General features: G+C 42.7%; 1 long non-coding RNA gene across 1 annotated transcript; it reads right to left on the bottom strand.

Moving 5' to 3' along the window:
• Nucleotides 1–40: 40 nt before the first annotated feature.
• Nucleotides 41–22,263, bottom strand: LOC127019283 (uncharacterized). Its single transcript, XR_007766881.1, has 2 exons — nucleotides 22,203–22,263; nucleotides 41–1,252 (listed from the first exon to the last, which is right to left on the bottom strand). It is a non-coding gene; the product is annotated as an uncharacterized LOC127019283 (long non-coding RNA).
• Nucleotides 22,264–23,153: the final 890 nt, after the last annotated feature.

The raw sequence follows: 23,153 nt of genomic DNA on the forward strand, positions 1-23,153 counted from the left end.
ACAGAACTACTGACTCTCATATTGGGATCAGACAAGGGCATCAGGATAGAATTTTATTAGATTATTATTTCCTTGCAGCATTTACATTAATAAATAATTACCTATGGCAAGAGACAGAGATGCATAAAAAAGCCATACAAGTGCTCTCATACAGCAGGCAGCCGTTTAAAAAACAAAGGTGGAACTGAAGTTTCACTAATCCAAGCCTTGTCATCTACAATGCTGTTGAAATAACCCCCTGAAGCACTGTTGAAAGGCACAAGAGCAGTGCATCAAGCAAGAATCGGTTGACTTCTAGATGATACTGTCTCAACTATGAGGGCATCTCTTTGTAGGAAAAGATTAAAGGGAGAGTGCCTTTTCCTGAATGCTGTTAACTTATACAACTACCATTCAGCAATTTGACTTTCTTTTTGTGGTTGAGAATGTATTATTAATGTGCAGTCCTTTAAAGAACGTGCAAAATTCCTCCTGCGTTTAGCACTTACAAAACATACAGAGGGGGAAAAAAAAACAAAAAACAAAAAACCCCAAAACACCAGTGGTTTTCACAGTCTAAACAATAACAAAGTGCCTCCAGGATTCATTTTAATGAGAAACGCCAGTGTTGCACTGCGGAAGTCTTGAGATGGGCAACGCACACCAGCAGATTAATTATCATTTAGGAGGCAGGAACTATGTGGATTTTATAACACTGCTTGTAGAAAATAAATATTCTGTTAATCACTGCAAGAGTTGCATTTCCTCAAAGGTACCATTAACCTATAAATATGTGACACATACATTTAGAAGGAATAGGAAATGAAAGAGTCCTTCCTCTCTCCCCTCTCCAAAACTGCAAGCTAGGAGATTTTCTTCCCTTATAGCTAGCAGTGGCTTTTTGATTTCTATTTTGGGTTGTGGTTTTTTTTAGGTTGAGGTTAGTATAAGTTTTTCTGAGCTTAACAGAGACTTCAGCAGGCATGCAGCGTGACACCCACCAGTCCTGCGCGCATCTGCAGGACAGATTTATCACCGTTGGCATGCCATGTAAACGATGGCTTCAATCCCTGCCGGAACAGTCATTGACTTTCATGAAGGTTTTATGGATCACCGAGTCCAGGGGCGTCTCCCGATATCTTTTCTGGACTTCTGGATGACATTTGCAAGGCAAAGCCCTCTCTCTGCCCTCACGCAGAAATCCTCTGCCAGAGAAGGTACTTCCCTGCCTCCAGCAAATCCAGTTGGCAGCTGACGCTCCGACGACTGCAGCCTTCAAAATGGGAGGTGATAAGAGATGGGAATTTTAACAATGCGGTGACTTGATTCATAACCTCACTGAACATATTTGATAACTACAGTCTAATTTCTTGTTGTAATTCAGAGGAGGACTGCATTGTTTTACAAGATAAATGTATTAATCCCTATTCTTCTGTGGTGGGTATCTAGGAGATTAACTACATTGCTGAATGTGTGAATTTGTCTGTGACCAAAACCTGACATGAATACAAACTATATGAATGATTTCTAAGACTCTTTTGTTAGCGAATAATCTCCAGACAGATGTCCACGGTATCTGAACAGTCAGTCCCACACTGTATCATTTATTTGGAATTCGTACCCCAAATAAAACTGACTTTACTAGAACTTGTTTAATTTCTAACTTCTGCATATTTTAGCCATTTTTACATTCTAGCCTTCCCTGATTCACAGTGTTTGCAGGGCTCGGGCTCATGGTCAGGCTCTTCGGAAACCACACACTCACAATGCAATAGGTTTGGTACAGTCCTTTGAATAAGACAGTTTGCTTAAAGTAATACTTTGATAGCTTTCTCCAGGAAAGCACCTCTTGTGAAGTGGAAACATTTTCCATGTACCAGTCACAAAAGTGCAGAAATGTACTTCTTTCTCCTACTATTTCAACTCCTGCCAACGCTACTGATCTTACTTTCCCACCAAAACCCTTACCTTGCCCCCAAGCAATGACAGTCTCACTCTCACACAGTCCAGCTGTGCGCAGGTAGGGAGAGCAGGGCTGCTCGCTCCTGGCTGAGCCAAGGATCTGATGCCCAGGACTTTGGTGTGTGCACTGCAAGGTCCCAGGTGCGTGGGTACATGCACGTGTGCTAGAGCTGCTGGCACTGAGAGGTCACGTCTACCCTATTGTCATTGCTTTGTGACTGTCCTGGTTTCGGCTGGGACAGAGTTAACTCTCTTCTTAGTAGCTGGTACAGTGCTGTGTTTTGGATTTAGTGTGAGAATGATGTTGCTAACACTCTGATGTTTTAGTTGTTGCTAAGTAGCGCTTATCTTAAGCCAAGGACTTTTCAGTTTCCTATGCTGTGCCAGCAAGCAGGTGTGCAAGAAGCTGGGAGGGAGCAGAGCCAGGACAGCTGACCTGAACTAGCCAAAGGGGTATTCCATACCATGGAACATCATGCCCAGTATATAAACAGGGAGGGGTTGGCTGGGAGGGGCGGATCACGGCTCTGGCATTGGTCAGCGGGTGGTGAGCAATTGCACTGTGCATCACTTGTCTTTTCTTGGGTGTTATTTCTTTTTTTGTTGTATTCCTTTTCATTACAATTATTATTATTCTTTGCAGTGTATTTTATTTTACTTTAGTTATTAAACTGTTCTTATCTCAACCCACGAGTTTTACTTTTTTTTTTTCTTTCCTCCTCCTCACCTCACTGGGAGGGGGAAGCAGCTGTGTGGTGCTTAGTTGCTGGCTGGGGTTAAACCATGACAGTGACCCAGCTATTAATGCCAATTAATTAATACCACCACCAATAAGAGCAGGGCTTGTTGTGCTGCACGCATACCAACTGCAGTGTCCACGCTGAGCAAGTGCTTTCAATATCCCAGTATTATATACAAGGTGACAAAGTCTCTTTTCTTGGGACTAGCAATATGTGATGCTACTGGAGAGTCGTTAATTCTATCTCAAATTATATTTTGCAACTTCTGCATTTTTCATGTATGCAGGCTGATTCTGGTTCCTCTGAACAGATTAGTTATAAATGTTCAGGTAATCCATGCAAATAGATTGCAGTGAGGTTATTTATTAAATCTTTTTTTTCCCCACCTGCTACGGGTACATGATGTGATTTCTCATTTCTGAACAAGTTTTACAAGCAAGTGGAAAAAGTGAATAACAATAAGTAATGCATATTTAAATTAAATTTTTGGATTCATGTTAAAATTTGTGAAGCTTTTAGAATAAACGACTATCCCCCCCAATTACTTTCAGAGAATGAACTCTCTCTGCATTTATAATTCAAAATACCCTAGCTGGATCCCAAGATGGGGTACAGAGGACATTGCATACAGATAAGATCTTCAGAGAAGCTGAAACATTATTGTCTTCAAAAAAAATGAAGGGAACAAAGCCTGCATCCCCAAGGCATTCCTCCCAGGTGTCCCCCTCCCCGGCTGGTATTCAGGGTGGTGTGGAGGAGAGGGCAGAGCAGGGGTGCTGCAGGGAGCCACGCTGGGTGCCCCTGCACCCCAAGGTGGGGGCAGCTGTGGCACCCCTCTGCTGCTGTCATCACCCCTTCCCCAGCCCCGACCTGAGGTGGCAGCAGCCTAGCTCCCCATCTCTGGCTGCCCAGGCAGGGGAGGCAAGTTTCTCATCACCGTTGAGGCCCATGTCTCACAGACGCTTGGTTTCCCCTAGCAATTTTGCACCATTTGTTTATGCCTAAAGCCAGCTCTGTGGAGAGGAGTGGGCTGGATGGGCAGCAGCACTTATCCACGTCTTTATACCTGTGTGGGCTCCACTGTTCGGGGCTTGCTAATGTCCTCAAAACAGTTACCGAGCCACTGCCTGCCTCGACAGGTACCTGCACGTCTGCTGCCGGGCAGGGCTGGACCACGCAGCCATGCCGAGCTGCGGCTAATGAGCAGCCCAGAGCAAGACTCGCCAACACAGAAACATCCTTCTCACTAGCCAGGCGCTGGTATTTATGCATCCACAGCCAAGGCGCAAAGCCAGCATCGAAAACTCTGTAAACCTACAGCCTCGTGGGCACTGCTGTGGCATGGGGGAGCCCCTGCTCAGAGCCCTGCTCTTGAGCAATGACTTGAACCAAAGATCTTGTGCCCTGACTGCACGGGGACTGGGTCATTAGCATGGATTTCCCTCCTCTTGCAGCTACTTGACTTTGTACAACTAACTTCAAATTACTGGAATGAAGCCCCAGACATATTTCCCCATGCCAGAGAAGCGACCTAAATATGCAGCATCCCAGCCTGTCCCCATCCCAGAGTAATTTGCCAACAGCACACCTCCAGCAGCTGAGAATGCAGCAAAGCACAACAGACCTGGCAGCCACGATGTCCTCTCCAGACTGGAGTGGCAGAGGTTCAGGTCCCTTCCCCTGGAGGCATGCAATGTTTCATGCATGTGCTCAGAGCGGCAAGGCATCTTTTGTAAATACAGAGCAGGATTGAGGACCCTGAGCTGCTCTGGAGTCTCCCCATATCCACAGCAGAGTAACTACCTTCACCACTGAGCATTTCAGCCAGGAATATTAAAAGCTACTCTGTTAGAATGAGGGGAACTTCAGTAATTGTTATTATTAATTTTAGAATAATTAAGTGAGAAGCTGTAAGGCTATCATTTTCTCAGCAGGACCACAAAATCTTTCAGCTCTGTGAAATGTTTTACTATGCCCATATGTTTGGCTACAGCTGAGTCCAACTATAAAAGTATGACATCTTTTAATTACATTTTAATGAAAGCTGTAACTAATCCAATAGCTCATTTGTTAGTACCTTGTGGGAGAAAGAAAAGCTCAAGAACAATCTCAGAATTCTTGTTTTTGGAGTCTGTGGAGAGATACAGGATGCTGGTTATGCCAAATTCCCATTAAAACCCTACAGCATTGGGTTTTATTTGCCAATGACCACAACGAATATCTGCATTTAAACACGGGTATGCTTTGGTGCATCTCAGCTGACGAATGGAGGAAAGCACTACTTTCTCAAACACTAAAGGAAGCAGAGAGATATACAAGGGGCACATGGTCTAGGAGCACATCTAGCTTGAAGGGCTGCCCGCTGACTTCATTGAGCTTTGAATCAGACCTTTACTGAGCCATGTCCTGTTGAGACCTTTCACAATCCCTTCTTCAACACAGTGAGCAGGATCATTTCAGCTATTACATACATTGAAAAAATTTGTTTTGAGCCTTCAATAGACATAATTTCCCCTATCTCTGAAAACTGACATCTTTTATGTTCATCATCAATAGACTGACTTTTATATCTTGCCTGCCTGCCCTATAGACAAATACAGTCATAATATTCATAATTGCTGCATATTTCTCTAGAACAAGCAAACTGTATCTTGTGGCTTCAGCCTGAGACTTGGAGAGCTCAAGGACAGTCTGGAATTAAATACATCAAGTAGTGGGCTCAAAAAAAAAAGTCTCAAGGAAAAAAAGCATGCAATTTCAACTACTGGGGAAGAAAAGTGCTTCAGAAAGGAAATCAAGCATTTGGTGGGCATAGTTTGGCCCCTAGTGGATAGTAATTCTCATTGTCACATTGAATTGGTAGCCTTTGCTTAAGCAAAAGCCAGGACAGAATAACCCTGGAAACTAAATTACCTCTCAGCTTTGGAGATGAAGCTTGCTTCAAGCCAGACCCAAGATGAATTTGCAGTCTACTGACAGGACTGGAAACTAAACAATGTTTGCCTCCTCGGCAGGAGTGCCAATACATTTAAAATCCACATCGAGAAAATGAATCCTCCTCTTTCCTCTTAAGCTACAAAATATTCATCCGAATGGAAAGGTCAGTGAACATTTTCCTCTGCCCTTGCTAATTAAGAGGCAAGTAATATGCTTAATTTGCCAAGAAACCAGGTCCTTGTACTTCTCATGTTGAGCAGAAGGCTTGAACAAATACACTTGATGGCCCCATATCCATGGCATCTCTGTGGATGGCTGCCATCATTCACCCCAATGAAAATGATGCAGTTTGCTTGCGATTATAGACTCCTATTGATTTCCAATTTTCACCAGACATGCTTAAATCCCTTGGGATCTAAGCATTTGTAGATCCCTATCAGTCTTGCAGTGAAGAAACAAAAGTGGCAATATAATTGGCGCAGTGTAGCAATAAGACTCTCCCATTCTGCCTTCAATTTAGTCCCTTACTGCAATTTCTTGACAGTAGATTTCTTCTTAGTGTTAATGGCCTCATATAAGGTTCTCAAGGACCAGATTAAACTTTAAAAAGAAGTATATGTATTTGGTCTTTTTAAACTTAATAGCCACACTCTTAATAGGAATGCTATCTCCAGAGTAGACTGTACTACATAACGTTGGATTTGTTTGGTTTTGTTTTTCACTAGCAATATCAACTAATGTTTTGTGTTCCTGTGCCATTCAGTCACAATATCTAGCGCACATTTGATCAAAGCATTTCATGTCAGTAAAGCATGCTCATAACAACTGCATATTTGTAGTATTAAAATATGGCATACATAGCCTCAAGCTGTTGCAAGAGTGGTACTTGCGCAGACTACAGTAAAACCAAGGTGATGCATATATAATCTTCCCCTGTAAGGTGAAAAGGGAAAGTGCATCAGCAGTATTTCTGTTTAGAACAGCTCTTTTAGCACAGAATTGATTCTGGCCCTCCTCTGTAATACCTGTGCTCCAAACTGAAAATTTAAACTGCTAACATAGGGCAGGAAGGTTGAAATGTGCTGAAACGATACAGAACAAAGCATTTACACAGGGAAATCAAAGCAAATATGTTTCTATTTGCAAGCAGAAAGTGGCATAACATTTATTGTTGATGTAGGGGCTCCCCTACACACAGTAGATAGCTTGGTGGAACACCACCAGTTTTACGTGAGGGAAGCAAAGCCATGCTTTTAGCATCTCTGCAGAGCAATGCTATTTACGTCGTGACGAAGAGTTCCATCAGGAAGCGAGAGTCTGATTTCATCAAGGCATAATCAAATACTTATTCAACTCAGTATTTGGAGGCTTAGTCTCAGAAACATCTCAGAGGGGCAATCCATACAAAAATCACGTTTGAACTGTAGGTGTTCTACTTTGTTGTTTTACCAGGTAGTATCTGAACCTGACTACAACCTAAAGAGACTGTATTTGATCAAACTATCTTTTCTTATAAAGCAAACCCATCTGAGCAGACATGCAAGAGATACTTCTTATCTACCGGAGATGGAGGGAACACAGGTACCCTTAGATCTTGCGTGGTTCGCCAACACAGATATTTCCCTCAGTGGACAGTAAGACATTTAAACAAGCATCAGATGCCGATTGCTGGGAACAGATGACTATGAACTCCTCAGGACTGCATTTAAGTGTTTGGAAAGACTTAGCACCCATTGTGGGCACTACTAGAACTGAAATAAATTTTAAGTGCATAAATATATCTGTAGCAATGAGAATCATTATAACTATAATGATCTAAAGATGCAAGCAAAACAAGTTTTGTAAGCTGAAGTAATATCTTACACTAGACATGGAAATATAGGGAGAAAAGCAGCTCAGGCATACAAATCTTTCTTCAGATAAGAAATGCTTCAAAGCTTGCTTTCCTCTTTGAAACTATATAAGTATACCTCCTCACAAACCTCATCTAGCTTAAGTGTGGCTGAGAAGTTGAAAAAAGCTGATCCAAAATATAGGTGCAAGGCTCTTATAGCACAAGATGATGGGGGGGGGCGCGCCAGGGAGAGAGGGAAGAACAAAATAATAGGTGAGCTCCTTCAAAACTACCAGGATGGTGAGAAAGAGCTGCAAGAGGAACATGTTCCTTGATTATTTTATTTTTAAAATAAAGTTTAATTGAAAAATTACAGGTACAGAAACCTCACTGCAGTCAACTTGAAAAAGTATATTGCTAATGACAACTTGATTTACCGCCCTTTTTTTTTTTTTAAAACACTAACATCAGTACTAGAACATAAAGATGAGAGAGGTCTTGATGGCTTCCTAAGCAGGAGCCATGTGCAATACACTGAAGTCTACAGCAGGACTCTTCTCCCACTGAAGCTCACCAGGATCAAATCAAGACTTAAAGAAATGGGATTTACTAGGAATAAAGAAGCAAGGGCCAAGATTTCAATGTCATTTTTTGAGACAGGAATTTTTTTTTTTTTTTTTAAATAATTACTCAGAAAGAATTCTAGCCAAAAATACTGACAGTAGGAGTAATGACATCCTGGGATAATACCTGACATCCTGGGCCCTTAAACGGTAAAGAAGTTCAGGTTCAGTGCTGATAGTAGTAGCTGGTATATTTAGCAAAGAGAGTAAAAAGCACAACATGAAAATTTGAGGAACACGCATGTTTTCTCTAAATGAAAAGGAGAAACTCCTTCACTCGAAGCAATAGAAAAAAGTACACACAGAAATATAAGCTCACAGAGACTCTAGTGTGCAGTCAATTGGGAGACTAAAGAGGACAGTTACAGGATGCTCACTCTGGGCTCAGTTATGCTGAAATGATTGGTCTGGTGTAAAAGCCATTCCAGTTTCAAACAAGTGATGAATTAACAATTTTCTAAAGATCTCATTTGAATGATTGGCTTGAAATCCTCTAAAAAGTATTTTCTTGAAGTCTGTATCTGAAAGCTCATCCAAGTCAGAAAAACATGCTCAAATGTTCCAAGTTCAAAGGAGATTTCCAAAATAGATAAAAAAATATGAAGTTATCAGGTGAAAGCATAATGAAACTTTCTTATTATAAAGAGAAGCCATAAAAGATCACAGAAACCAACATTAATTTAACCATGGTAATGTTAAGAAAAATAAATCCTTAAGGGCTATGCCAAAGAACAGGATCGGATAGCTGTGTATTTGACCTGTCCCAAAAACCAAACTGGTATCACAGGCCCACAGTCTTCACAGAAAAGAGCACCAAGATACATCACCTGCCAACCTTACCATCATGCTCTCCTCACACAGGAAACATCAAAATCACAATAACGTCTCTAACTGATGGATTAAAGATCTTTAGAACAGCAACTGATTTATAGAAACAAAACATATTCCTTGACAAAAAAAAAAAAAAAAATCAAACTATCTTGGGGTTTTTTTTGGGTTTTTTTTTGTTTTTTTGGTTTTTTTTTTTTTTTTTTTTTTTTAAGAGAGCCCATTTAGATTCTCCCTGCTACAGCCAAGAGCAAGGAAGGCACTTCCAGCAAAAGAGCCTCGTAGCAATCCTTGATTTCATCAAGTGGCCACTGCCTTAGGGAACACAGGTAGTAGACACAAATGTTGTTTTAAAACTAACCCTGTGATCACAACACAGGAAAATCAGTAAAGTGCTTCTGTTAAGTGAGGACAATGTCCTACCTAGCAGACAGACATAGGTTCAAAACTCTTAAAAGGAAAAAACAGAGACTGAGTAACCTACCACAATGCAAGTCACACCAAATTAGCGACAGCCGTGACACAGCAGCAGAGCCAGCAGCTCACATCTCAAATTCAGATGAAAAATCACTGCAATGAATCAGATGGAGGGTAAAGGCTCAGCATGGAGATAGAGCGGGACCTGGGCAACGGCACTGCCTGACGTTCAGAGAGGGGAAGCCACAGGAGTTCAGATGAAGCAAAAGGCTAAAGACAGTCAATGGCAGATTTGCTTCGTCTGCCGTTATTCATCTCTCCGAAAAATAAAGAGTTGCTCCTTAAGAAATCCTAGCTACCAGATTAGTCTCTTAGGGCAAGACTGTGCCCTAATGCTGTAACTTATGTTTTGGGTCAACCTCATTTGTAGCCGAACCCAGAATGAGAATGGAGGATGCTGCAGGAATGGTAGCAAGTGTCATAAGCTATAGCACAGGCTGGGGTGTCTCAGGACCGTGCATTTTTACCAATATGCATTTCCCTGCACACATTTCTACATTTTATGCCCAGACAGGATACTAATCTGGAAACTTGTGTCTTAGGGTTCCTGTAGCCAGCAATTTTCTCTCAGAAGTATAGCTAAGCAGTACTGAATATTTATTTTGAGTAAGAAGCATGGCACGATCAACCCATTTGGTCAAGAGCACATCCAACCTCATGCTAAGTGTCCATAATTACAGAACTGGGTCAATTATCCCACAAGGAGCACTTTGAGCCCCACCGCAGAAAGGACACTGCTGTCCTTGTCGCACCACGACCTTGCCTCACCCACGCCATCGTTAGCGAGGGCAGAAAGGTGAGAAGATGAAGGGCTGGTTTCCTCCTGCCTGGGGAGTAACGAGCAAGGCAGGGGTTCACAGGCTCTCCCTGACATACCCGCTGAGCCGGTCCTCCTTTTGAACTGACACACCGTGCTCAGCCTTTCTTTATAAAGATTATCTCATCATGTAATTTCTTGAAGCTGAAACCCTGTTTAAAATATACTCAATCTTCTTCAAGTCTCAGCATATTCAAACTGAGCGACTCTGGTTGCATTAACGTTTCTGCAAAGTGAAAGAGATGCAGCACTTGTTTGAGAGTGGCAATAGGCAAAGCACGACAGAATTCCAGGTTATCATTCTAAGCATAACAGTATAGGACACTGTCAACCTGAAATCTGATCAAAAAAAGAAAATCCAATTTAAAGCATTTCTAGGTGTTGTGCCCGACTGACTTCAATGAACTCTTAAAAATCATTTTACAGTCATATTTTCCTGTTCTAAAGACGTTTCCCTGCTCTGCTGAGGTAGTACACACAGAGGAAAAAAAAAAAGAAACTGCTTAGTTATAAGGATGCTATTTTCACTGTACAAAGCACATACATTTTAAGCAGCAGAAGTAAATACCCTCTAATCTCTTTCAATTACAGTTGTCTCAAAGATTTAACTACAGTATTTCAGACAGAAGCTGATTTCACATTGTTTACCCAAACTATTACATATATTAATATGCATATTAATATATATGCAAGATGTGTATATACATATAAATACATACACACACACTGGAGTTACACAGAAAAACAACATTATGAGGTGTGTGCTATATGGCTTTGGTGCTATAACCTGAACTTCTGCTCAGTAATATCAAAGCTCATGGCATTTCATTTTCATCCAAAAAAATATGGGTAATTTTTCATATCCTTAAGTGGTCTTACTTGTGGCTTAACTTTCAAAACTCGGTGAAATAATGTGCTGTAGGAATCAGTTCCTACATTTGATCTCAATTCTGCTTGCCTGTGATAACCTTCTATTAAAAAGCCTCAGCAGAAGCATTTTAATAAAGCAAAGTTATATGAGTTTGGATTGAGATCTTTATGAAATATAAAAACGATCTGTATGAGAATTTTATCATTCTAAAAATAGAAGTGAAATTATGGAAATAGCTGAAATACACTAGATCAGTTATTTCCCGCACCCATCTACCTTACCAGCAAGTACAGCTAGTCAGGACCTTCCCTTTACAAAAGCTTTTGCCGTTAAGTGTTTCAATCTGATATTTCAAATCTCCCTTATGCAAAGATGACTCCCATGAACTTAACTCCTTCCCATTCACTGCCGCCATGACAACTCCAGTAATTGCTTTCATGGGGTAAGCAATACTCAGGAAGCATGAATATTCCTTCGTGAAATTCAGCAATTACACATAACTGGAAGGCTTGTGTCGCATGGTCACCAGTACTGCGCCACGGGGACGGGCTTTGCAAACAGCCATTTGGAAGTGACGTGCCACCCTGCACCGGCCTGGCAACCGGCCCGGCAACCGGCCCTGCCGCACACGGAGGGTGCTGGCTGGCAGCCTTTCCAGTAAGGAAACTATCTTCTCATTTCCTCGCACGCAAGACTAGGGGGGAGGGCAGGCACAGAACCGCTGCAGGCACCTAGCGCAGGTACGTATGGGGCACCCCAACTCAATGTGTTCCCCGGGGCACTTGTTTGTGGAGGTCCGTCTGCTGATGCAGGCTGCATTCAGTCCTGTCCCGACACACACTGCCCTGCAAACCAAACCGCGTGTATCGCAACAAGCAAGTGCCATGACACAGTATTACGAGAGGTAAGATGACAATGGACATGGTAACACATGCAACAGATGACTTAATCATCTGCTATACTCTCCAGATATAAAAAGAATGGATTTGCATCACTGTATTAAAGAAAAGTTTTGAAAATTAGAACCGTTTTGATACCTCCAAGCAAAAAAAAAAAAGGTACTGCCACCTCCAATGTCTCTCTCAATACAGCAATGCCTGGATCATCTCAAAATTAAATATACCTTGATATTTGAACTGCTCAGACTTCAGAGCCTCAGCCCCTGGCATTTAATAATACTTAGGTAATAAACGAACAATCTTCTTTTATCAAAAAAATAAAGAAGGGGGGAGGGAAGAATGCAGAGGAAATAGTAGCTGTGAAATAGAATCCACAGTTTCAGACACCAGGTCTCATTAATCTTGCTGATGAATAGGATCTTTATAGAAGGAGACCCCGCAGCTGAGAGAATTGAAAGGAAATAGTATGGAAAGTGAAGCAGTAGTTTCTTGTACAAGTTCTTACGTGTTTTAAATTAAGTGGCTTTTGTGGAGGCTTGAGTAAAAAAAAAAAAATCCAAGTAATTCCTGCTTTACAAGAGAAATGCACGTGGAAGACACTGATGCTCCTTTTGCTGCAAGCCTTTTCTGGCAAAGAGATTAGATCAAGAATACAGCCAAAAAAGGAATGGAAATGCACTGTTCGGCGATCAGTTTATGACATTCTACCCTATATATAGTGCCTATTTGGCAAACCCTCCTGCAGTTCTGTGTTTTTCATTGCAAGTGGCTTATATCAGTACTGACATCTTGCAGATGTTAGTAGCTTTGATTTTTTTCCCCCATGTTGCAAATGAGTTGGCATGGAAACAACTCTTTTCTGGCAACATGACATATGATTCAAGGCAAAATGCATTTAACACAGATGAATAGTTCAGGAATATGCCTATAACAAAAAGTCATCTTGAAAGCTGTTTTGCATTTGTTGGTGTTTATAACAACTTTTTCAAGACGCTCAAAAAAAAAAATCAACTGTTTAAGACTAGGTACCAATGATGAATTTCTCACTGCTTGATGCTACATACTCTACTTCGTCCTCGATAGATTTGTTTTAATAACAAGAGGAAAATATTAAGAGAAGAAAAACATTTTGAGAGGTTATTTTCCTATTCTTTTAAAAGACCTTTGTTGCATTGGTTGTTACATTTAGAGATAGTTATGTTAGCCTTGAATTAACTCTGGACCTGCCGGAGGCAGTCAGAGAGTGCTGCTTCTTCCAGGGACTGACCAGACCATTTCTTGGAGGACCAGCACTACTGGGAGCACAGCAGTGACTCAGCCTCACTCACCCCAGGCATTTCCCCTGCCTCTGAGACCCTTTGACTGACAGCCAGGACCACCCCTGTGGCCGTGGTGACACTGGCAGCCCAGGTGAGCGCATTGAGGGGCAGCAGCAGGAAGAGGGCAGTTGCTGCAGGCTGTTCATGGGGGCATGAGCAGGACCCCACCCGGTCCCTCCCCAGCCACTGTCCTCACTGCAACTGGAGCAAGTTGGGAAGAAGCAGCAAGCTCCCTCCAAGCCTGTCACTGCCAGCTCCAAACTAATCTTGAGCCTTGGAAAAGGTCTGACTATCCTTTTCATGTTCTAAAGGTATCTTTGAAAAAAAAGCTGGAGGAGCTCTTTTGTTTTGAGCAAGAGCAGAACCCACACTTCACACAGCTAGAGCCCAGGAAGGAAAAGCAAAGTGAGAAAGCGTGCCATCAGCTGCTCCCTCCAGCAGACCCTCTTACTGCAGGCGTCACAGGCTCTACCTTCCAAGTTGAACAGAAATCCACACTTTTGTAAATCTCCAGCACAGTCTAAAGCCTCCACAAGCGTGCTAAATGCTGCTTGCTCCTGCTATGGAGCATTTGTGACGTACGCTGCATAACTACATGGCGCCGTCAGCTGTGCACTAAAATGCAGTTCTCATGCCAAAAAGTTTTGTTTGTAAACTGTAAAAATGGCTGTGAAGGGCTACATAGTTCCCAGTTAACAGGAATTTGGGGTTTTCCTTTTAGTATATATACATCAGATGGAGTTTTGGTTTTTTTTTTTTTTTTTAAAGGTGGCCTTTAAATGCCAGCAAGAGGGTTTCGAAGTAGTAGACAAAGGAGCTGAACCTGCAGCAGGGAAGAAGAGAGCTTGCACAGGAAGCCAGAAGAAAACAAGGTGTGAGAAGCCTCATGGTTTGCAGTCAGTGCTGGACATGCAAACAGACCTTCCAGTGCTTGTCCAAACCTAATCTGAACTTCAAACCTCTTGAAATATTATTATTACTGAAGGAGTCTGGCAAGACCTCACCTCAGTGATTTAGAGGAGTCTGCATTCAATAAAATTAGCATTTAAATGAACCCAATTAAGAAATGCTTTAAACTGAGCATGCAAGAAGGGAGTATAGGCGACTTGTCTGTTAGAAAGCTCTGGAGTGCCACTGCATGAAAAGCCAAACCCTTTTGGGGCACTATAGCGAGGGCAGTAAACACCAGGTTCTGCAGGTCAAATGCACTGCCCGGTAGCATAGGTAGGTGCATTTTACATTTCATTGTCACAGAATGAAAAAAATCTTTTGCCTTATTTAGAAAAAATAAAATTAATTGGCAAGGGTGACATATAAAAAGATGGTGACTGATACCTGCTCAATATTTATCTGACTTGCCATTTCTGAGCATTCAGATTAGTTTGCAAAAGGTACACAATAAACGTGTCTGCCATGTAACAAGTATGTATTGAAGCATCTTTTGTGTACTTGGCTTCCATAGTGTGGAACGACCCAATCACAAGAATAAGAAATCTGAACAGACTCCATTCATTTTACTGGTATTTGAATGCAACTTTTCCCCTAATAAATGCATCTGTTTTGGATGAGAAATTGTCCATTAGAGAAAGCTCAAGTGGGTTTTTTTGTGTTCTATCTGTTTTGATTATGCTGCCGTTAACATGGTGTTACATTTACTATTTGAATTTTATCATTGTTTCTGCCATCAGCTGTGCAGTACAGAAAAAAATTGCCAGTGAGCTTATAATCACAAGTATTTTAATTTATTAAATAAATGACCTAATTGCTTGCCTGAGATCTATTTTTCTTCTTTCTCTTGACCCTATTGAGAGTTAATCAGTTTCTTGGTGCTAATTAGATGTCAGCATTAGTAGCCCGCTAATACATAAGAGATAATGACACCATCGTGCAAGACACAGTGTCCAACACATGACCCTGTTTCCTTAAATTATACCCTAAGGATTCATTGGGAAGCCTAAAGGCTTTGTAGTTTTACAGCAGCAGTTCCTTCTTCTGAATGTGGATAGTGGTACAAATTTGACACACAAGTGGAGAATTAGACACAAGATACACCTTCTCACCATGCAGGGCTTTAACAGGAATGCTAGTGACTCTCTTCTTGTCCCACCTTGTAAATTTAGTATGCAGTGTTTGCTCAATATGAAAACAATGATACAAGGAAAGCTTAAATAACAATTCGGTATTTCAATTTTATAGACTAACAAACTGCTGGCAGGAAATTAAAACATACATCTTTCCTTTACAACTCCGTAATCCCACCTGTGCGCTCCAGTATGCTGAGGGAGCAGCAGAGAGCATTTTGTGCAAACATTTGTTCCATCTGCAGCGCCGGGAGATGCTAGCACAGCAAAGCCAGTCTTACACGAAGCCCCTGTGAAACCTATCTGCAACAGGCTGGTCACAGCTGGAGAAGGGAGGTTCTTCACATGCAGGTGAAAGCTTAAACACGCCTGTGACACAGTTTATCACAGCACAGCAGAGTTAAAAGGGAATTCCTCATGTACAGCCTTATACAATCATCCAAACTGAGTGCACACTCTTGGGGCGGGGTCTGATGCACCTGCAGTTTCCCAGCCTTCTCCCATCCCAGTTTCTGCCCCCTGCCAGCTTTCCCCGATGAACCACATCCTCTCCCAGGCAGGTACAATTAACTCAGAGCTGCAGCGAGGCCATAGATGCAAGCCATGCGCTCAACCACAGCCTGGAAGTGTTCACCAAGTGCAATAAAAATGTCTTTCTGGGGTGCCTGGGAGAGAACAAGAGAGCAAGAGAACAGTGGCCATAAGGGCCGAGCGTGGGATCCCAGGAAGGACCAGCTCAGCAGTGCCCCGAGCAGCAGCTGCTCAGGAGGCCGCAGGAGGTCCCAAGCACGCGCGGCTGAGCCTCGCCCCATGCGTGGGGTGTGCGAGCTCCACAGAGGCTCAGCCATGGGAACATGGGAGGGTTTGCACACAGGCTAGCTGCAGCTCAAGCAACTTTTTGCCAGAAAAAAAAGCACGGAACAACTTTGTTTTATGGAGAACATAATCCGGGCTGCAGTCAGTGCCAAAGGCCCAGTACAAGGTGTGCAGCATGACCAGGCCTTCTGTAAAAGATTCTGTGAGAAGAAGCAACCTCAAGAAATTTTGCAGACCCTTTTTTTTTTTTTTTTTTCAGGTCTTCACCTCCACAAAACCACATTTGGAACTTGCATCCCAGTCCAAGAAGGCAAACCCCTGCCAGTAAGAGCCTGCTATCCTCTGAAACATCCTCCATCATTCAACAACATCTCAGTTATTTAAACAAGCTCCTGTGTCTCCGCAAGTAGACTGAGGGGGAGCAAGAACTTTTGCAGCAGAACAGCTACAAATCTTACTCTTTGCTGGGACGAGCTCCCCCTGCCTGTCCACCCACAGTGCTCAGCTTCACTGTGGAAAGTAACTGGTCTTAATCCAGTCCCTTTGTGTCGGAGGAAAAAAATTACCTTATCCACCAGGAAATCCTTTCTGATAGGGAGTAGGACCTCAAACCTTTCTCATAAATTCAGTGAACATGCCAGCAAAAATACCTGCCAGTACAGAACTGCTGACCAGAGCTGGAGTTTTGAAATAAAGTTTCTGGCTCAACACAAGTTCTTGAAGTGTTAAGCACTTAAACAAAAAAGTTACCTGCCATCTGGCAGCTTCATGATGGCAAAAATCTTCCACAGTAGAGTTGACCTTAAACGTAAATATGTGGAAGGCAGGAAGCAGAGTCGGGTGAGAGGCAGTGAAATTGCAATCTTTTCATGACTGCTTGTTCTTAAAACACCGTGACCAGTTCTGCACCTGAAAGTCACTAAATGCATTTTCTGTTTGATATTTTTAAGTGCTGTTATGCCTAAGAGGTGTTAATGGCTCATCCATTAGTTGTGACCCAGACTTCACAACTTCACCCTGACTTCATTAGAGCAATTGTGGGGGTTAATGCACTCTACTTTTATCTGGCAGTTCAGCCTCTGAGGTTCATTTGTATCAAAGCTGCTGTACAAAGGAAGGGTCTCCTTTGAAGGCCCATGGTCCTACAGAGGGATCTTTGAACTAGGGATGATTCCTAAGGGGAAGGCTGGAGTAGGGGAAGCCTTGTTTGGTGTGTGGAAAGCAACACAAACACCAGAAAGATACAGCACCTGGAGGTGGTCACATCTAGCAGGAAAGCAATGATACATTACTAGGCTTCTGCAAGAGGCCTTCCAAAAAGTTAGAGTTGTCTGTGCTTCACAAATAAATAACAAAAAGATACTACCACCGTCTCCTGCAGTGGAGGAGAAGGTACAATGTCAGCCTCAGTGCAGAAGGCTGGAAGGAATCTGGAATTTATGGGCTAAAATAACTGTAACCTCCAGGCACTATGCAACAGGCAGCTTTCAAAATTCAAAGTTAATGGCATGCAAAACATGAGGCTGGCCAACACATCCACTAGCAGTAGAGTAACTTTCTGAGAGTCTCCTTGCACGAATTCCTACCATCCAGGTGAAGATGCTTTACAAATCACAGTATGGTCCTTGGGTGCAGAGTGCTCAGCTTACCTACCTCATAAGGCAAACACCCCAAAATGAGAAGGGAAGAAAATAAATTAGGTTGCCTGTCTCACTTGTGGGCATCCAGGGACGCCGTGCTTACACACGGCCTCTCAGAAACATCCCCACTGCAACAAACCCTCTACATTATTGGAAGAAGAAAATTGTGTTGTTGATTACAGATATTAAGCATGACTAACACAGAAGTTACCACTTAAAACATACTCAGATCCTAGCATGCAGCTCCATAGCTATTTTCATGGGGCAGTATAACAACAGGAAGAGAGTGGGAAGCAGTAATCCAGCTCTTCACAATGTATCTGGATCTCCAGCACGCCCTGGGTGTGGATAGATACAGGCATATATCCCACAGAGACCCAAAGAAGTCAAGCAGGGAAGGAGAAAAACAAGGAAGATAGTGGGGTTTTTAAGCTCTGAACATATGAAAACACATACCCTCAAACTGGATTTGCTGTAGCTCCTGGAGAAACACGTGTTAAATCCTCCATGTGAGAGAAAGCACTTTTATGAAGAAATATTGCATTGTTGAACACACTATCCCCAAATGGACAACGTGGAGAGTTCTTGCATTTAAAGAATACAGAATTATAGCTGCCCCACAGTTCAACAGTAGGTTCAGCAATTAAAGAGGTTGAAGCACAAAGGAACATGAAGAGGAGGTTGAGAAACAAAGGGCAGGAGCAGAGGTGACCTGCTCTGCCTTGTGGCATTTCCCCGCTGGGAGCAGAGGTAAGCGCTGGAGTTAGCTCCAGGGCAGCACCTCAGGGTGCCTGGCCACCGGCCAAGCCCCAGTGAAGGCAGTGGGCTCTGCCCCAGTGAGGCGGGCAGGATGGGGCCTCGTAGGCTGTGCCACCCAGTTCCCACTGGTGACCGGTGAGTTACCCCCAGCTCACTGGAGGCAGCAAACGGAGCAACACATCCCCTGTCACAGGAGCCAGGACCACATCCCCATGTCAGGGATGGGTGTGTGGCTGCAGCTTTGTAGGCTGACAAGAGGTTGTTTCACTTTTCAGCCCTGGATCTCCACTTGCTTCGCTCTTATCACATGCACACGTCAAGAGTGTACATGAATATAACCAGATCAAGTTTTACTACTAATGTATACAAGAGACTAATTTACACATTGCAGCAGTGGAAACATTTATACAACTGACAGAACAATTTAAAGACTTTAATACCAATTGCAAGACTAAAGCTGAGAGGACAAGAGTTAGATCATGGCTTAAAGCTGAACATCCCTCCAGAAAGAAAGAGAAAAAAACGTCCACACACTTTTTTTTGCCATCTCAAGTGAACTCTATCAACAATTTTGGGGTTCAACGAAAGGCTACTCCCCAAAAGGGCCCTCGTCCATGGTAACTCAAGGCCCCTTGCTCAAGGGAGATTTCCTTGAGGCTGGGAGTCATGATCCAACTCTGCACAGCTCGCAAACTGCTCCCTGGGAGCCTTGCACCAGACTCACGCTGCTCCATTACACCTGGCAAGGTATTTTCTGCAGCAAAATGAGGGAGGGGGTATTAAACCTAAAATTGTTCCTGCTTAGGGAGAAAGTTTATAACTGCACATGGAAACTTGCTGTTTGATATTGCTAGCAAGATGCCCAAAATGCAGTATTACCCCTGAGTACATCACAGTATTCAGGACCATGCGTAGCTCTGCTATGAATTATTCTCTGTAAATATCTACTATATTTAACCAAAAAGAAAACCTGAAATAAAAAAGGGAACCAGGCAACATATTTGCCAAAAGCCATGGGAAAAAGGAACCAAAAATTTTAAAAAATAAAAGCTAACCCAGAGTCAAATAATAATAGATCACTAATTAGCAAGCTCTTCTGCTTATTTACTGAATAGGTGATAAGGTAACCAATATATGCCTGACCTTTTAAAGTCATATTTCTAACCAGGAAAGTCATGGCTATTAACTACTACCAGGGTGCCATGGGATTCGTGTTCAGAGGCTTCCTTTTCACTTTGTTGTTGTAGCCTCTCATCTTTTACTGACATTACACACCACTCATCACGATCAGTGTCAGAAGCTATAACAGCATCTGTTGCAGTGGCAGCTTCTGCTGGATGAAGTCTTCCTCTAACTTAAAGAATGTCAATCATTTCTCATTCTCAGCATTCAGACTTGCTCATCAGTTAGTAACAACACTTCCAGCTACACCAAACATGATTTTTGAATAAACACTGGACTGAGATCATTGGAAATGATTGACAGCTTATAAGCCATGCTTTTCAGAAATCAGTAAGGAAGGAAAAAAAAACCTATCTTTCCCTACTTCTAATGTTTAATTGTCATTTGAAACAGCTTCTACCTGGGAGGGCAGGGGACAAAAAAAATTGATTTGTGACATGTGAGAGCCTTACAGGTAGCTGTCTGTAGGGTACCTTACAGGGTCCCTGTCTCCTTTCTGCTAGTAGCCACCCTGGAGAGAAAGGGGAGGTATCAGAAGTTAATTAAAGAAAATTAAGATCATTTAACTATCAGACACCTAAGTACCCAATTAAGTTTTCCCTCTGGAATAGCTGATATTCATTATTCTCAGCATAACTATCCCCTTACAAGCTTTATTTGTTTGCTCTCTGTGGAGTGTTTCCAACAGCATCAGTCCGAGACATGCCTGTATAACTACCAGGAGGGTAGGTGCCCACCTTACATGCCAAGACACTGCCCTGGCCCGCCCTTCCTTGGCTGCTGAGGACTGACAAGCAGGGACCTGAGGATGATAAGCTGCATGCATAAAAAAGTTATTCCTAAAACCAAACCAAGTGGAACACATCAATATGGGCGCAAGAGAGAAAGAATCTATAGAAGTGAAAAATGGTGGCAATCTGTTATTTCCAGGGAAATAAAACTTGCCTCTGTGGGAAGGTGCCTATTACTCCACACTAGTTGCAGGTGCTGTGCTCCATCTTGCAGAGTTGCTTGCTGCTCCCATGCCATCATATTTCCCCGGACCAGGGGCACCGGTTGGGACTAGTGTCCCCCCGAGCCCTTCAGTATGTAAGCACAGCTCAGCTGCACCAGCACTTGCTCCTGCCCAGAGCCAAGGCCCAGCTGTGGTACCAGGGCTCTCTCTCGAGAGAAGAGGATACGAACATATGAATCACAGCTTGGAAAAAGAAAAATTGCAAGCAATTAAGCAAGGAGGAAAACTGAAAGTATTTACATTTCTCTGCCTCTTGTGTCTGAACTTTTCACTCAAAAACTTAGAATTGTTTTTCCACGTTTTCCTTCAGCTTTGCTGGATATCAAGAGCTGTTGTCTCACAAGCAAGCCTGGAGAGTGACACACTTTCCTAAAGCTGTGTTCAATTTACAAAGGCTTCGTACATCCTCTTTTGCTCTGACATGGATTAATCAGGCACTTCCTCAGTGGCTGCCTTCACCTCCCGTTAATTAGCAGCTCACCACACCATCCTGAAGCACACACTGGCACCACCTCGCACCCTGGCAAGGAGGGTGGCTGCTGCCGTGGCAGGAGGGTCTCGCTTAGGGCTGGGCACATCTAACAAGCCTGGAGGAGCCGGGGCTTTCGGGACAAGGCTTCCTGCTTGGTGGCATTTATTCTCTTTAATCATCAGGACCCAAGTACCCAGCTGAGGCCAAGAAGTGCTCAGCAGGGACCTGCCCATCACCCCTCAGTCCCACTGCCAGCAGGCTTTAACATCACCTCAGAGCACAGGAGCTGTGCCTGAGAAGTTGCCTCTCCCAGACAAACCAGACCTTAGCAGTAACATAGCAAAACAGGATAAAAGATCATTTTTGCTTGTTTCTGTTTTTAAGAGATGTACTTTATGATAATGTTTCCTGCAATAGCCAATTTTTTCAAAGCTTCCTGTGCTATGCTCAGTGCTTCTTTTCCCTTTCTTTTAGTATTGAACTTGATAAAAATGCTCAGGAGCTCACTATGAAGTATCTCTCTTAAATAATAAAAGCTGGTTTTTTTTCTTTGTAAAAAAAAAAAAATCGGCCTCTTTCAAAATAGAGAAGGCAAGAAATCTCTAGAAACTATTTCTTATATCATCCTCCACAAGCAAAGCTTATCTCTCATTTCTTTGCAAACACGAGCAGGACCATAGCTTACCAGTGCAGAATCAGTTTCACTGGAGGTACTCAGACCTTCTCTAGCTCCTTATGCATTCCCCCCAAGAGTAAACAAGATACCTCAAAATACAGAGCAGAGATTTACCCCAGCTTCTCAGGCAGGCTTAGATAACAATATTTTATACGCATAAATTTTTTCATCCAATTAGAAGACTGTTTTACCATTGGTAAGCACCCATAGCTAACTACAGTACTTACACAGCTAAAAATTGTCAATATTAGCCCCTAACACAGGTGCTTACTCACTCCACAGGCAGATACAGCTGCTCCTTCCCAACTCTCTCAGTGCAGAAACAGCTTGTTGAATTACAAATTCATGTCTTCAAAAAAGTAACCAAAACACTTTCCTTGACCTTTTTCAGAAGAAAGAAGAAGAAGAAGAAGAAGAAGAAGGAGAAGGAAGAGGAAGAAGAAGAGGAAGGGTGGGGTGGGCTGGGGCAGAGGGTCGTTAGCTCACCTGCTCCAGCTTTGCATAATCCTTTGCTCTTCCTACACAGCTGGTTTCTGAAAACTTTCTTCCCCCCACTCCATTTCCTTTTAACAAGGCTCATCTTATTGAGACACTAATCACACCCATTGCCTTCTTTTTTTTTTTAAATGTTATTTCCCTTCCGCCTCCCAAAAGCCCTTGGGATGTCTAAGGTCTGGAGAGAGCTGGAGACAGGGGTAGGAGGAGAGCCTCATTTAAAGTTCTCCTCCTCTGCTTTACAAAAGTCAGTGTTGACACAATAGGAAGAACTTTAATCTATAAAATGGATCAAAAAAGCTCCATGTCAAAGCTAACAGATGCCGTATAACCTACTGCTACGTCTTGTGAATGTCATTCCCGGAAAAATCTAGTGCAGAAAAGGCTCAGGCATCCCCAGACTGAAGCTGAAGTCATGCTAAAATGCAAGGCTGGATTTTACTGATAAGTGGATTCAGTGGGTGTTTTCTGTTTTCAAAAAAAGGCCTACATTTTAAAATGCTCCTGCTTTTGAGTGACAACTGGATACTGTCTAAAGGGCTCTGAATGTCAGATTCAGGGCAGGCTGAAATCTGTGCAATTCATTAAAGTGGATGGAAATTCCAAATTACCACTTTTTAGTTGCTGTTTGGAAGGAGAATTTGGACACTAGGACTTGTCTTCAGGGCCATGACCCAAACTCAGAGTGTTCGGACCTTTACATCAGTGATGTAGGATTACATTGTCTATTG

The sequence above is a fragment of the Gymnogyps californianus genome, chromosome 8, assembly GCF_018139145.2.
Source record: "Gymnogyps californianus isolate 813 chromosome 8, ASM1813914v2, whole genome shotgun sequence".
NCBI lineage: Eukaryota > Metazoa > Chordata > Aves > Accipitriformes > Cathartidae > Gymnogyps > Gymnogyps californianus.